Source organism: Pristiophorus japonicus, chromosome 8, assembly GCF_044704955.1.
Source record: "Pristiophorus japonicus isolate sPriJap1 chromosome 8, sPriJap1.hap1, whole genome shotgun sequence".
In the NCBI taxonomy this organism is placed as follows: domain Eukaryota; kingdom Metazoa; phylum Chordata; class Chondrichthyes; family Pristiophoridae; genus Pristiophorus; species Pristiophorus japonicus.
This window is the reverse complement of record NC_091984.1, coordinates 220771921-220785952: the sequence shown is the minus strand read 5'-3', so window position 1 is coordinate 220785952 and position 14032 is coordinate 220771921. Positions and strand designations below refer to the sequence as shown.

The following is a 14032-nucleotide window of genomic DNA, read 5'->3' as shown; positions in this document are numbered from 1 at the left end:
TCTTTGTTCTCTTGCTGTTTGTCCCTCTCAGGTTTCTAGGCACCTTGTCTCTCCTCTCTGTTGCTGTGTCCTGGTGTGCCTGCGCCAGCATGTTTTTTTTTGCCAACTTATTTTGTTGTTCTGCGTTCTTTCGTCCCTTGCGTCGACCCCCTTGCATTTGTGTAGCAGCAGGAGAATGTGCAGGAAAGAAATGGTGAAAGCAAAGTGAAAGAGAGAGCAGCAAAAAGGTTGTTGATGGATCAACGGCACTGTGTGTGCAGAAGCATGAGCAGCCTGTGGATGGCAGCAAAAGCCTACTGCACCTGGCATTCCCAGGCAGTCTCCCATCCAAGTACTAACCAGGCCTCAGTCTGCTTGGTTTCCGAGATCAGACGGGATCGGGCGTTTTCAGACTAGTGTGGCCGTAGGCATCAATGTCATGGCTTTCTCTTTACTTAAACGGACATAAGGCTGTTCTTCACTCCTTTTTCTCCTTCCATGCATTCATCCAAGGAATCAGCACTCAAGATTCATTTCAACATTTTCCTTCCGCCACACCCACCTCTTGCTGCTCTGACTCCCACACAAGCAAACGACAAGGCCTACCCTTCATTGCCTTGCCTCAAGCTTCAAAACTGCCTGACTTTCACCATTCCCTCACTCACCCACAAATCACTCACTCATTCACCCCCCAATCTCACGCTCGCCAACCTCGAAATCTCTCATCCCCTCAAATCGCTCTCCCCCAAATCTCCCCATCCCCAAATCTCTCCTCCCCCAAAAAAGCTTCCACCGCCCCCAAAACACCAGGATTGTTTCATTTCCAATCCCACCAATTATTAAGCCAGATCGCTGTTGTAGCCACATTTCGGAACCCCATGTGGCAAGTGGTGCCTGCTACTCGGCATTCTGATTTGCAACACTCCTCACATGAACACACATGCATTCCAGCAGCATGCTAGTTGGCTTTACATTTTTCCTGCATTGAATTGCAGCTCTTCCTGCACGATTCTTTGTTCTCTTGCTGTTTGTCCCTCTCAGGTTTCTATGCACCTTGTCTCTCCTCTCTGTTGCTGCGTCCTGGTGTGTCTGCGCCAGCGTGTATTTTTTTGCCAACTTATTTTGTTGTTCTGCATTCTTTCGTCCCTTGCGTCGACCCCCTTGCATTTGTGTAGCAGCAGGAGAATGTGCAGGAAAGAAATGGTGAAAGCAAAGTGAGAGAGAGAGCAGCAAAAAGGTTGTTGATGGATCAACGGCACTGTGTGTGCAGAAGCATGAGCAGCCTGTGGATGGCAGCAAAAGCCTACTGCACCTGGTATTCCCAGGCAGTCTCCCATCCAAGTACTAACCAGGCCTCAGTCTGCTTGGTTTCCGAGATCAGACGGGATCGGGCGTTTTCAGACTAGTGTGGCCGTAGGCATCGATGTCATGGCTTTCTCTTTACTTAAACGGACATAAGGCTGTTCTTCACTCCTTTTTCTCCTTCCATGCATTCATCCAAGGAATCAGCACTCAAGATTCATTTCACCATTTTCCTTCCGCCACACCCACCTCTTGCTGCTCTGACTCCCACACAAGCAAACGACAAGCCCTACCCTTCATTGCCTTGCCTCAAGCTTCAAAACTGCCTGACTTTCACCATTCCCTCACTCACCCACAAATCACTCACTCATTCACCCCCCAATCTCACGCTCGCCAACCTCGAAATCTCTCATCCCCTCAAATCGCTCTCCCCCAAATCTCCCCATCCCCAAATCTCTCCTCCCCCAAAAAAGCTTCCACCGCCCCCAAAACACCAGGATTGTTTCATTTCCAATCCCACCAATTATTAAGCCAGATCGCTGTTGTAGCCACATTTCGGAACCCCATATGGCAAGTGGCGCCTGCTACTCGGCATTCTGATTTGCAACACTCCTCACATGAACACACATGCATTCCAGCAGCATGCTAGTTGGCTTTACATTTTTCCTGCATTGAATTGCAGCTCTTCCTGCACGATTCTTTGTTCTCTTGCTGTTTGTCCCTCTCAGGTTTCCATGCACCTTGTCTCTCCTCTCTGTTGCTGTGTCCTGGTGTGCCTGCGCCAGCATGTTTTTTTTTGCCAACTTATTTTGTTGTTCTGCGTTCTTTCGTCCCTTGCGTCGACCCCCTTGCATTTGTGTAGCAGCAGGAGAATGTGCAGGAAAGAAATGGTGAAAGCAAAGTGAAAGAGAGAGCAGCAAAAAGGTTGTTGATGGATCAACGGCACTGTGTGTGCAGAAGCATGAGCAGCCTGTGGATGGCAGCAAAAGCCTACTGCAGCTGGTATTCCCAGGCAGTCTCCCATCCAAGTACTAACCAGGCCTCAGTCTGCTTGGTTTCCGAGATCAGACGGGATCGGGCGTTTTCAGACTAGTGTGGCCGCAGGCATCGATGTTATGGCTTTCTCTTTACTTAAACGGACATAAGGCTGTTCTTCACTCCTTTTTCTCCTTCCATGCATTCATCCAAGGAATCAGCACTCAAGATTCATTTCAACATTTTCCTTCCGCCACACCCACCTCTTGCTGCTCTGACTCCCACACAAGCAAACGACAAGGCCTACCCTTCATTGCCTTGCCTCAAGCTTCAAAACTGCCTGACTTTCACCATTCCCTCACTCACCCACAAATCACTCACTCATTCACCCCCCAATCTCACGCTCGCCAACCTCGAAATCTCTCATCCCCTCAAATCGCTCTCCCCCAAATCTCCCCATCCCCAAATCTCTCCTCCCCCAAAAAAGCTTCCACCGCCCCCAAAACACCAGGATTGTTTCATTTCCAATCCCACCAATTATTAAGCCAGATCGCTGTTGTAGCCACATTTCGGAACCCCATATGGCAAGTGGCGCCTGCTACTCGGCATTCTGATTTGCAACACTCCTCACATGAACACACATGCATTCCAGCAGCATGCTAGTTGGCTTTACATTTTTCCTGCATTGAATTGCAGCTCTTCCTGCACGATTCTTTGTTCTCTTGCTGTTTGTCCCTCTCAGGTTTCTAGGCACCTTGTCTCTCCTCTCTGTTGCTGTGTCCTGGTGTGCCTGCGCCAGCATGTTTTTTTTTGCCAACTTATTTTGTTCTTCTGCGTTCTTTCGTCCCTTGCGTCGACCCCCTTGCATTTGTGTAGCAGCAGGAGAATGTGCAGGAAAGAAATGGTGAAAGCAAAGTGAAAGAGAGAGCAGCAAAAAGGTTGTTGATGGATGTGCAGAAGCATGAGCAGCCTGTGGATGGCAGCAAAAGCCTACTGCACCTAGTATTCCCAGGCAGTCTCCCATCCAAGTACTAACCAGGCCTCAGTCTGCTTGGTTTACGAGATCAGACGGGATCGGGCGTTTTCAGACTAGTGTGGCCGCAGGCATCGATGTTATGGCTTTCTCTTTACTTAAACGGACATAAGGCTGTTCTTCACTCCTTTTTCTCCTTCCATGCATTCATCCAAGGAATCAGCACTCAAGATTCATTTCACCATTTTCCTTCCGCCACACCCACCTCTTGCTGCTCTGACTCCCACACAAGCAAACGACAAGCCCTACCCTTCATTGCCTTGCCTCAAGCTTCAAAACTGCCTGACTTTCACCATTCCCTCACTCACCCACAAATCACTCACTCATTCACCCCCCAATCTCACGCTCGCCAACCTCGAAATCTCTCATCCCCTCAAATCACTCTCCCCCAAATCTCCCCATCCCCAAATCTCTCCTCCCCCAAAAAAGCTTCCACCGCCCCCAAAACACCAGGATTGTTTCATTTCCAATCCCACCAATTATTAAGCCAGATCGCTGTTGTAGCCACATTTCGGAACCCCATGTGGCAAGTGGCGCCTGCTACTCGGCATTCTGATTTGCAACACTCCTCACATGAACACACATGCATTCCAGCAGCATGCTAGTTGGCTTTACATTTTTCCTGCATTGAATTGCAGCTCTTCCTGCACGATTCTTTGTTCTCTTGCTGTTTGTCCCTCTCAGGTTTCTAGGCACCTTGTCTCTCCTCTCTGTTGCTGTGTCCTGGTGTGCCTGCGCCAGCATGTTTTTTTTTGCCAACTTATTTTGTTGTTCTGCGTTCTTTCGTCCCTTGCGTCGACCCCCTTGCATTTGTGTAGCAGCAGGAGAATGTGCAGGAAAGAAATGGTGAAAGTAAAGTGAAAGAGAGAGCAGCAAAAAGGTTGTTGATGGATCAACGGCACTGTGTGTGCAGAAGCATGAGCAGCCTGTGGATGGCAGCAAAAGCCTACTGCACCTGGTATTCCCAGGCAGTCTCCCATCCAAGTACTAACCAGGCCTCAGTCTGCTTGGTTTCCGAGATCAGACGGGATCGGGCGTTTTCAGACTAGTGTGGCCGTAGGCATCGATGTCATGGCTTTCTCTTTACTTAAACGGACATAAGACTGTTCTTCACTCCTTTTTCTCCTTCCATGCATTCATCCAAGGAATCAGCACTCAAGATTCATTTCAACATTTTCCTTCCGCCACACCCACCTCTTGCTGCTCTGACTCCCACACAAGCAAACGACAAGGCCTACCCTTCATTGCCTTGCCTCAAGCTTCAAAACTGCCTGACTTTCACCATTCCCTCACTCACCCACAAATCACTCACTCATTCACCCCCCAATCTCACGCTCGCCAACCTCGAAATCTCTCATCCCCTCAAATCGCTCTCCCCCAAATCTCCCCATCCCCAAATCTCTCCTCCCCCAAAAAGGCTTCCACCGCCCCCAAAACACCAGGATTGTTTCATTTCCAATCCCACCAATTATTAAGCCAGATCGCTGTTGTAGCCACATTTCGGAACCCCATGTGGCAAGTGGCGCCTGCTACTCGGCATTCTGATTTGCAACACTCCTCACATGAACACACATGCATTCCAGCAGCATGCTAGTTGGCTTTACATTTTTCCTGCATTGAATTGCAGCTCTTCCTGCACGATTCTTTGTTCTCTTGCTGTTTGTCCCTCTCAGGTTTCTAGGCACCTTGTCTCTCCTCTCTGTTGCTGTGTCCTGGTGTGCCTGCGCCAGCATGTTTTTTTTTGCCAACTTATTTTGTTCTTCTGCGTTCTTTCGTCCCTTGCGTCGACCCCCTTGCATTTGTGTAGCAGCAGGAGAATGTGCAGGAAAGAAATGGTGAAAGCAAAGTGAAAGAGAGAGCAGCAAAAAGGTTGTTGATGGATGTGCAGAAGCATGAGCAGCCTGTGGATGGCAGCAAAAGCCTACTGCACCTAGTATTCCCAGGCAGTCTCCCATCCAAGTACTAACCAGGCCTCAGTCTGCTTGGTTTACGAGATCAGACGGGATCGGGCGTTTTCAGACTAGTGTGGCCGCAGGCATCGATGTTATGGCTTTCTCTTTACTTAAACGGACATAAGGCTGTTCTTCACTCCTTTTTCTCCTTCCATGCATTCATCCAAGGAATCAGCACTCAAGATTCATTTCACCATTTTCCTTCCGCCACACCCACCTCTTGCTGCTCTGACTCCCACACAAGCAAACGACAAGCCCTACCCTTCATTGCCTTGCCTCAAGCTTCAAAACTGCCTGACTTTCACCATTCCCTCACTCACCCACAAATCACTCACTCATTCACCCCCCAATCTCACGCTCGCCAACCTCGAAATCTCTCATCCCCTCAAATCACTCTCCCCCAAATCTCCCCATCCCCAAATCTCTCCTCCCCCAAAAAAGCTTCCACCGCCCCCAAAACACCAGGATTGTTTCATTTCCAATCCCACCAATTATTAAGCCAGATCGCTGTTGTAGCCACATTTCGGAACCCCATGTGGCAAGTGGCGCCTGCTACTCGGCATTCTGATTTGCAACACTCCTCACATGAACACACATGCATTCCAGCAGCATGCTAGTTGGCTTTACATTTTTCCTGCATTGAATTGCAGCTCTTCCTGCACGATTCTTTGTTCTCTTGCTGTTTGTCCCTCTCAGGTTTCTAGGCACCTTGTCTCTCCTCTCTGTTGCTGTGTCCTGGTGTGCCTGCGCCAGCATGTTTTTTTTTGCCAACTTATTTTGTTGTTCTGCGTTCTTTCGTCCCTTGCGTCGACCCCCTTGCATTTGTGTAGCAGCAGGAGAATGTGCAGGAAAGAAATGGTGAAAGTAAAGTGAAAGAGAGAGCAGCAAAAAGGTTGTTGATGGATCAACGGCACTGTGTGTGCAGAAGCATGAGCAGCCTGTGGATGGCAGCAAAAGCCTACTGCACCTGGTATTCCCAGGCAGTCTCCCATCCAAGTACTAACCAGGCCTCAGTCTGCTTGGTTTCCGAGATCAGACGGGATCGGGCGTTTTCAGACTAGTGTGGCCGTAGGCATCGATGTCATGGCTTTCTCTTTACTTAAACGGACATAAGACTGTTCTTCACTCCTTTTTCTCCTTCCATGCATTCATCCAAGGAATCAGCACTCAAGATTCATTTCAACATTTTCCTTCCGCCACACCCACCTCTTGCTGCTCTGACTCCCACACAAGCAAACGACAAGGCCTACCCTTCATTGCCTTGCCTCAAGCTTCAAAACTGCCTGACTTTCACCATTCCCTCACTCACCCACAAATCACTCACTCATTCACCCCCCAATCTCACGCTCGCCAACCTCGAAATCTCTCATCCCCTCAAATCGCTCTCCCCCAAATCTCCCCATCCCCAAATCTCTCCTCCCCCAAAAAAGCTTCCACCGCCCCCAAAACACCAGGATTGTTTCATTTCCAATCCCACCAATTATTAAGCCAGATCGCTGTTGTAGCCACATTTCGGAACCCCATGTGGCAAGTGGCGCCTGCTACTCGGCATTCTGATTTGCAACACTCCTCACATGAACACACATGCATTCCAGCAGCATGCTAGTTGGCTTTACATTTTTCCTGCATTGAATTGCAGCTCTTCCTGCACGATTCTTTGTTCTCTTGCTGTTTGTCCCTCTCAGGTTTCTAGGCACCTTGTCTCTCCTCTCTGTTGCTGTGTCCTGGTGTGCCTGCGCCAGCATGTTTTTTTTTGCCAACTTATTTTGTTGTTCTGCGTTCTTTCGTCCCTTGCGTCGACCCCCTTGCATATGTGTAGCAGCAGGAGAATGTGCAGGAAAGAAATGGTGAAAGCAAAGTGAAAGAGAGAGCAGCAAAAAGGTTGTTGATGGATCAACGGCACTGTGTGTGCAGAAGCATGAGCAGCCTGTGGATGGCAGCAAAAGCCTACTGCACCTGGTATTCCCAGGCAGTCTCCCATCCAAGTACTAACCAGGCCTCAGTCTGCTTGGTTTCCGAGATCAGACGGGATCGGGCGTTTTCAGACTAGTGTGGCCATAGGCATCGATGTCATGGCTTTCTCTTTACTTAAACGGACATAAGGCTGTTCTTCACTCCTTTTTCTCCTTCCATGCATTCATCCAAGGAATCAGCACTCAAGATTCATTTCAACATTTTCCTTCCGCCACACCCACCTCTTGCTGCTCTGACTCCCACACAAGCAAACGACAAGGCCTACCCTTCATTGCCTTGCCTCAAGCTTCAAAACTGCCTGACTTTCACCATTCCCTCACTCACCCACAAATCACTCACTCATTCACCCCCCAATCTCACGCTCGCCAACCTCGAAATCTCTCATCCCCTCAAATCGCTCTCCCCCAAATCTCCACATCCCCAAATCTCTCCTCCCCCAAAAAAGCTTCCACTGCCCCCAAAACACCAGGATTGTTTCATTTCCAATCCCACCAATTATTAAGCCAGATCGCTGTTGTAGCCACATTTCGGTACCCCATGTGGCAAGTGGCGCCTGCTACTCGGCATTCTGATTTGCAACACTCCTCACATGAACACACATGCATTCCAGCAGCATGCTAGTTGGCTTTACATTTTTCCTGCATTGAATTGCAGCTCTTCCTGCACGATTCTTTGTTCTCTTGCTGTTTGTCCCTCTCAGGTTTCTATGCACCTTGTCTCTCCTCTCTGTTGCTGTGTCCTGGTGTGCCTGCGCCAGCATGTTTTTTTTTGCCAACTTATTTTGTTGTTCTGCGTTCTTTCATCCCTTGCGTCGACCCCCTTGCATTTGTGTAGCAGCAGGAGAATGTGCAGGAAAGAAATGGTGAAAGCAAAGTGAAAGAGAGAGCAGCAAAAAGGTTGTTGATGGATCAACGGCACTGTGTGTGCAGAAGCATGAGCAGCCTGTGGATGGCAGCAAAAGCCTACTGCACCTGGTATTCCCAGGCAGTCTCCCATCCAAGTACTAACCAGGCCTCAGTCTGCTTGGTTTCCGAGATCAGACGGGATCGGGCGTTTTCAGACTAGTGTGGCCGCAGGCATCGATGTCATGGCTTTCTCTTTACTTAAACGGACATAAGGCTGTTCTTCACTCCTTTTTCTCCTTCCATGCATTCATCCAAGGAATCAGCACTCAAGATTCATTTCAACATTTTCCTTCCGCCACACCCACCTCTTGCTGCTCTGACTCCCACACAAGCAAACGACAAGGCCTACCCTTCATTGCCTTGCCTCAAGCTTCAAAACTACCTGACTTTCACCATTCCCTCACTCACCCACAAATCACTCACTCATTCACCCCCCAATCTCACGCTCGCCAACCTCGAAATCTCTCATCCCCTCAAATCGCTCTCCCCCAAATCTCCCCATCCCCAAATCTCTCCTCCCCCAAAAAAGCTTCCACCGCCCCCAAAACACCAGGATTGTTTCATTTCCAATCCCACCAATTATTAAGCCAGATCGCTGTTGTAGCCACATTTCGGAACCCCATGTGGCAAGTGGCGCCTGCTACTCGGCATTCTGATTTGCAACACTCCTCACATGAACACACATGCATTCCAGCAGCATGCTAGTTGGCTTTACATTTTTCCTGCATTGAATTGCAGCTCTTCCTGCACGATTCTTTGTTCTCTTGCTGTTTGTCCCTCTCAGGTTTCTATGCACCTTGTCTCTCCTCTCTGTTGCTGTGTCCTGGTGTGCCTGCGCCAGCATGTTTTTTTTTGCCAACTTATTTTGTTGTTCTGCGTTCTTTCGTCCCTTGCGTCGACCCCCTTGCATTTGTGTAGCAGCAGGAGAATGTGCAGGAAAGAAATGGTGAAAGCAAAGTGAAAGAGAGAGCAGCAAAAAGGTTGTTGATGGATCAACGGCACTGTGTGTGCAGAAGCATGAGCAGCCTGTGGATGGCAGCAAAAGCCTACTGCACCTGGTATTCCCAGGCAGTCTCCCATCCAAGTACTAACCAGGCCTCAGTCTGCTTGGTTTCCGAGATCAGACGGGATCGGGCGTTTTCAGACTAGTGTGGCCGTAGGCATCGATGTCATGGCTTTCTCTTTACTTAAACGGACATAAGACTGTTCTTCACTCCTTTTTCTCCTTCCATGCATTCATCCAAGGAATCAGCACTCAAGATTAATTTCAACATTTTCCTTCCGCCACACCCACCTCTTGCTGCTCTGACTCCCACACAAGCAAACGACAAGGCCTACCCTTCATTGCCTTGCCTCAAGCTTCAAAACTGCCTGACTTTCACCATTCCCTCACTCACCCACAAATCACTCACTCATTCACCCCCCAATCTCACGCTCGCCAACCTCGAAATCTCTCATCCCCTCAAATCGCTCTCCCCCAAATCTCCCCATCCCCAAATCTCTCCTCCCCCAAAAAAGCTTCCACCGCCCCCAAAACACCAGGATTGTTTCATTTCCAATCCCATCAATTATTAAGCCAGATCGCTGTTGCAGCCACATTTCGGAACCCCATGTGGCAAGTGGCGCCTGCTACTCGGCATTCTGATTTGCAACACTCCTCACATGAACACACATGCATTCCAGCAGCATGCTAGTTGGCTTTACATTTTTCCTGCATTGAATTGCAGCTCTTCCTGCACGATTCTTTGTTCTCTTGCTGTTTGTCCCTCTCAGGTTTCTAGGCACCTTGTCTCTCCTCTCTGTTGCTGTGTCCTGGTGTGCCTGCGCCAGCATGTTTTTTTTTGCCAACTTATTTTGTTGTTCTGCGTTCTTTCGTCCCTTGCGTCGACCCCCTTGCATTTGTGTAGCAGCAGGAGAATGTGCAGGAAAGAAATGGTGAAAGCAAAGTGAAAGAGAGAGCAGCAAAAAGGTTGTTGATGGATCAACGGCACTGTGTGTGCAGAAGCATGAGCAGCCTGTGGATGGCAGCAAAAGCCTACTGCACCTGGTATTCCCAGGCAGTCTCCCATCCAAGTACTAACCAGGCCTCAGTCTGCTTGGTTTCCGAGATCAGACGGGATCGGGCGATTTCAGACTAGTGTGGCCGTAGGCATCGATGTCCTGGCTTTCTCTTTACTTAAACGGACATAAGGCTGTTCTTCACTCCTTTTTCTCCTTCCATGCATTCATCCAAGGAATCAGCACTCAAGATTCATTTCAACATTTTCCTTCCGCCACACCCACCTCTTGCTGCTCTGACTCCCACACAAGCAAACGACAAGGCCTACCCTTCATTGCCTTGCCTCAAGCTTCAAAACTGCCTGACTTTCACCATTCCCTCACTCACCCACAAATCACTCACTCATTCACCCCCCAATCTCACGCTCGCCAACCTCGAAATCTCTCATCCCCTCAAATCGCTCTCCCCCAAATCTCCACATCCCCAAATCTCTCCTCCCCCAAAAAAGCTTCCACTGCCCCCAAAACACCAGGATTGTTTCATTTCCAATCCCACCAATTATTAAGCCAGATCGCTGTTGTAGCCACATTTCGGTACCCCATGTGGCAAGTGGCGCCTGCTACTCGGCATTCTGATTTGCAACACTCCTCACATGAACACACATGCATTCCAGCAGCATGCTAGTTGGCTTTACATTTTTCCTGCATTGAATTGCAGCTCTTCCTGCACGATTCTTTGTTCTCTTGCTGTTTGTCCCTCTCAGGTTTCTATGCACCTTGTCTCTCCTCTCTGTTGCTGTGTCCTGGTGTGCCTGCGCCAGCATGTTTTTTTTTGCCAACTTATTTTGTTGTTCTGCGTTCTTTCGTCCCTTGCGTCGACCCCCTTGCATTTGTGTAGCAGCAGGAGAATGTGCAGGAAAGAAATGGTGAAAGCAAAGTGAAAGAGAGAGCAGCAAAAAGGTTGTTGATGGATCAACGGCACTGTGTGTGCAGAAGCATGAGCAGCCTGTGGATGGCAGCAAAAGCCCACTGCACCTGGTATTCCCAGGCAGTCTCCCATCCACGTACTAACCAGTCCTGACTCTGCTTAGTTTCCGAGATCAGACGAGATCGGGCGTTTTCAGACTAGTGTGGCCATAGGCATCGATGTCATGGCTTTCTCTTTACTTAAACGGACATTAGGCTGTTCTTCACTCCTTTTTCTCCTTCCATGCATTCATCCAAGGAATCAGCACTCAAGATTCATTTCAACATTTTCCTTCCGCCACACCCACCTCTTGCTGCTCTGACTCCCACACAAGCAAACGACAAGCCCTACCCTTCATTGCCTTGCCTCAAGCTTCAAAACTGCCTGACTTTCACCATTCCCTCACTCACCCACAAATCACTCACTCATTCACCCCCCAATCTCACGCTCGCCAACCTCGAAATCTCTCATCCCCTCAAATCGCTCTCCCCCAAATCTCCCCATCCCCAAATCTCTCCTCCCCCAAAAAAGCTTCCACCGCCCCCAAAACACCAGGATTGTTTCATTTCCAATCCCACCAATTATTAAGCCAGATCGCTGTTGTAGCCACATTTCGGAACCCCATGTGGCAAGTGGCGCCTGCTACTCGGCATTCTGATTTGCAACACTCCTCACATGAACACACATGCATTCCAGCAGCATGCTAGTTGGCTTTACATTTTTCCTGCATTGAATTGCAGCTCTTCCTGCACGATTCTTGGTTCTCTTGCTGTTTGTCCCTCTCAGGTTTCTATGCACCTTGTCTCTCCTCTCTGTTGCTGCGTCCTGGTGTGCCTGCGCCAGCGTGTATTTTTTTGCCAACTTATTTTGTTGTTCTGCGTTCTTTCGTCCCTTGCGTCGACCCCCTTGCATTTGTGTAGCAGCAGGAAAATGTGCAGGAAAGAAATGGTGAAAGCAAAGTGAGAGAGAGAGCAGCAAAAAGGTTGTTGATGGGTCAACGGCACTGTGTGTGCAGAAGCATGAGCAGCCTGTGGATGGCAGCAAAAGCCTACTGCACCTGGTATTCCCAGGCAGTCTCCCATCCAAGTACTAACCAGGCCTCAGTCTGCTTGGTTTCCGAGATCAGACGGGATCGGGCGTTTTCAGACTAGTGTGGCCGCAGGCATCTATGTCATGGCTTTCTCTTTACTTAAACGGACATAAGGCTGTTCTTCACTCCTTTTTCTCCTTCCATGCATTCATCCAAGGAATCAGCACTCAAGATTCATTTCAACATTTTCCTTCCGCCACACCCACCTCTTGCTGCTCTGACTCCCACACAAGCAAACGACAAGGCCTACCCTTCATTGCCTTGCCTCAAGCTTCAAAACTGCCTGACTTTCACCATTCCCTCACTCACCCACAAATCACTCACTCATTCACCCCCCAATCTCACGCTCGCCAACCTCGAAATCTCTCATCCCCTCAAATCGCTCTCCCCCAAATCTCCCCATCCCCAAATCTCTCCTCCCCCAAAAAAGCTTCCACCGCCCCCAAAACACCAGGATTGTTTCATTTCCAATCCCACCAATTATTAAGCCAGATCGCTGTTGTAGCCACATTTCGGAACCCCATGTGGCAAGTGGCGCCTGTTACTCGGCATTCTGATTTGCAACACTCCTCACATGAACACACATGCATTCCAGCAGCATGCTAGTTGGCTTTACATTTTTCCTGCATTGAATTGCAGCTCTTCCTGCACGATTCTTTGTTCTCTTGCTGTTTGTCCCTCTCAGGTTTCTATGCACCTTGTCTCTCCTCTCTGTTGCTGTGTCCTGGTGTGCCTGCGCCAGCATGTTTTTTTTTGCCAACTTATTTTGTTGTTCTGCGTTCTTTCGTCCCTTGCGTCGACCCCCTTGCATTTGTGTAGCAGCAGGAGAATGTGCAGGAAAGAAATGGTGAAAGCAAAGTGAAAGAGAGAGCAGCAAAAAGGTTGTTGATGGATCAACGGCACTGTGTGTGCAGAAGCATGAGCAGCCTGTGGATGGCAGCAAAAGCCTACTGCACCTGGTATTCCCAGGCAGTCTCCCATCCAAGTACTAACCAGGCCTCAGTCTGCTTGGTTTCCGAGATCAGACGGGATCGGGCGTTTTCAGACTAGTGTGGCCGTAGGCATCGATGTCATGGCTTTCTCTTTACTTAAACGGACATAAGGCTGTTCTTCACTCCTTTTTCTCCTTCCATGCATTCATCCAAGGAATCAGCACTCAAGATTCATTTCAACATTTTCCTTCCGCCACACCCACCTCTTGCTGCTCTGACTCCCACACAAGCAAACGACAAGGCCTACCCTTCATTGCCTTGCCTCAAGCTTCAAAACTGCCTGACTTTCACCATTCCCTCACTCACCCACAAATCACTCACTCATTCACCCCCCAATCTCACGCTCGCCAACCTCGAAATCTCTCATCCCCTCAAATCGCTCTCCCCCAAATCTCCACATCCCCAAATCTCTCCTCCCCCAAAAAAGCTTCCACTGCCCCCAAAACACCAGGATTGTTTCATTTCCAATCCCACCAATTATTAAGCCAGATCGCTGTTGTAGCCACATTTCGGTACCCCATGTGGCAAGTGGCGCCTGCTACTCGGCATTCTGATTTGCAACACTCCTCACATGAACACACATGCATTCCAGCAGCATGCTAGTTGGCTTTACATTTTTCCTGCATTGAATTGCAGCTCTTCCTGCACGATTCTTTGTTCTCTTGCTGTTTGTCCCTCTCAGGTTTCTATGCACCTTGTCTCTCCTCTCTGTTGCTGTGTCCTGGTGTGCCTGCGCCAGCATGTTTTTTTTTGCCAACTTATTTTGTTGTTCTGCGTTCTTTCGTCCCTTGCGTCGACCCCCTTGCATTTGTGTAGCAGCAGGAGAATGTGCAGGAAAGAAATGGTGAAAGCAAAGTGAAAGAGA

The 14032-nt window shown here is 49.1% G+C and overlaps 10 non-coding genes and 4 pseudogenes across 10 annotated transcripts; all 14 read right to left on the bottom strand.

Moving 5' to 3' along the window:
• Nucleotides 1-290: 290 nt before the first annotated feature.
• LOC139269276 (5S ribosomal RNA) lies at nucleotides 291-409 on the bottom strand. Its single transcript, XR_011594162.1, has one exon. It is a non-coding gene; the product is annotated as a 5S ribosomal RNA (ribosomal RNA).
• Nucleotides 410-1279: 870 nt separating this feature from the next.
• On the bottom strand, nucleotides 1280-1398 carry LOC139269953 (5S ribosomal RNA). Its single transcript, XR_011594374.1, has one exon. It is a non-coding gene; the product is annotated as a 5S ribosomal RNA (ribosomal RNA).
• An 870-nt stretch (nucleotides 1399-2268) lies between these two features.
• On the bottom strand, nucleotides 2269-2387 carry LOC139269614 (5S ribosomal RNA; annotated as a pseudogene).
• Nucleotides 2388-3243: 856 nt separating this feature from the next.
• Nucleotides 3244-3362, bottom strand: LOC139269633 (5S ribosomal RNA; annotated as a pseudogene).
• Nucleotides 3363-4232: 870 nt separating this feature from the next.
• LOC139269941 (5S ribosomal RNA) lies at nucleotides 4233-4351 on the bottom strand. Its single transcript, XR_011594371.1, has one exon. It is a non-coding gene; the product is annotated as a 5S ribosomal RNA (ribosomal RNA).
• Nucleotides 4352-5207: 856 nt separating this feature from the next.
• LOC139269632 (5S ribosomal RNA) lies at nucleotides 5208-5326 on the bottom strand (annotated as a pseudogene).
• Nucleotides 5327-6196: 870 nt separating this feature from the next.
• On the bottom strand, nucleotides 6197-6315 carry LOC139269930 (5S ribosomal RNA). Its single transcript, XR_011594369.1, has one exon. It is a non-coding gene; the product is annotated as a 5S ribosomal RNA (ribosomal RNA).
• An 870-nt stretch (nucleotides 6316-7185) lies between these two features.
• On the bottom strand, nucleotides 7186-7304 carry LOC139270529 (5S ribosomal RNA). The gene has a single exon (XR_011594871.1). It is a non-coding gene; the product is annotated as a 5S ribosomal RNA (ribosomal RNA).
• An 870-nt stretch (nucleotides 7305-8174) lies between these two features.
• LOC139269285 (5S ribosomal RNA) lies at nucleotides 8175-8293 on the bottom strand. The gene has a single exon (XR_011594170.1). It is a non-coding gene; the product is annotated as a 5S ribosomal RNA (ribosomal RNA).
• An 870-nt stretch (nucleotides 8294-9163) lies between these two features.
• LOC139269918 (5S ribosomal RNA) lies at nucleotides 9164-9282 on the bottom strand. Its single transcript, XR_011594368.1, has one exon. It is a non-coding gene; the product is annotated as a 5S ribosomal RNA (ribosomal RNA).
• Nucleotides 9283-10152: 870 nt separating this feature from the next.
• LOC139269289 (5S ribosomal RNA) lies at nucleotides 10153-10271 on the bottom strand. The gene has a single exon (XR_011594174.1). It is a non-coding gene; the product is annotated as a 5S ribosomal RNA (ribosomal RNA).
• An 870-nt stretch (nucleotides 10272-11141) lies between these two features.
• LOC139269774 (5S ribosomal RNA) lies at nucleotides 11142-11260 on the bottom strand (annotated as a pseudogene).
• An 870-nt stretch (nucleotides 11261-12130) lies between these two features.
• Nucleotides 12131-12249, bottom strand: LOC139269284 (5S ribosomal RNA). The gene has a single exon (XR_011594169.1). It is a non-coding gene; the product is annotated as a 5S ribosomal RNA (ribosomal RNA).
• Nucleotides 12250-13119: 870 nt separating this feature from the next.
• LOC139269906 (5S ribosomal RNA) lies at nucleotides 13120-13238 on the bottom strand. Its single transcript, XR_011594366.1, has one exon. It is a non-coding gene; the product is annotated as a 5S ribosomal RNA (ribosomal RNA).
• Nucleotides 13239-14032: the final 794 nt, after the last annotated feature.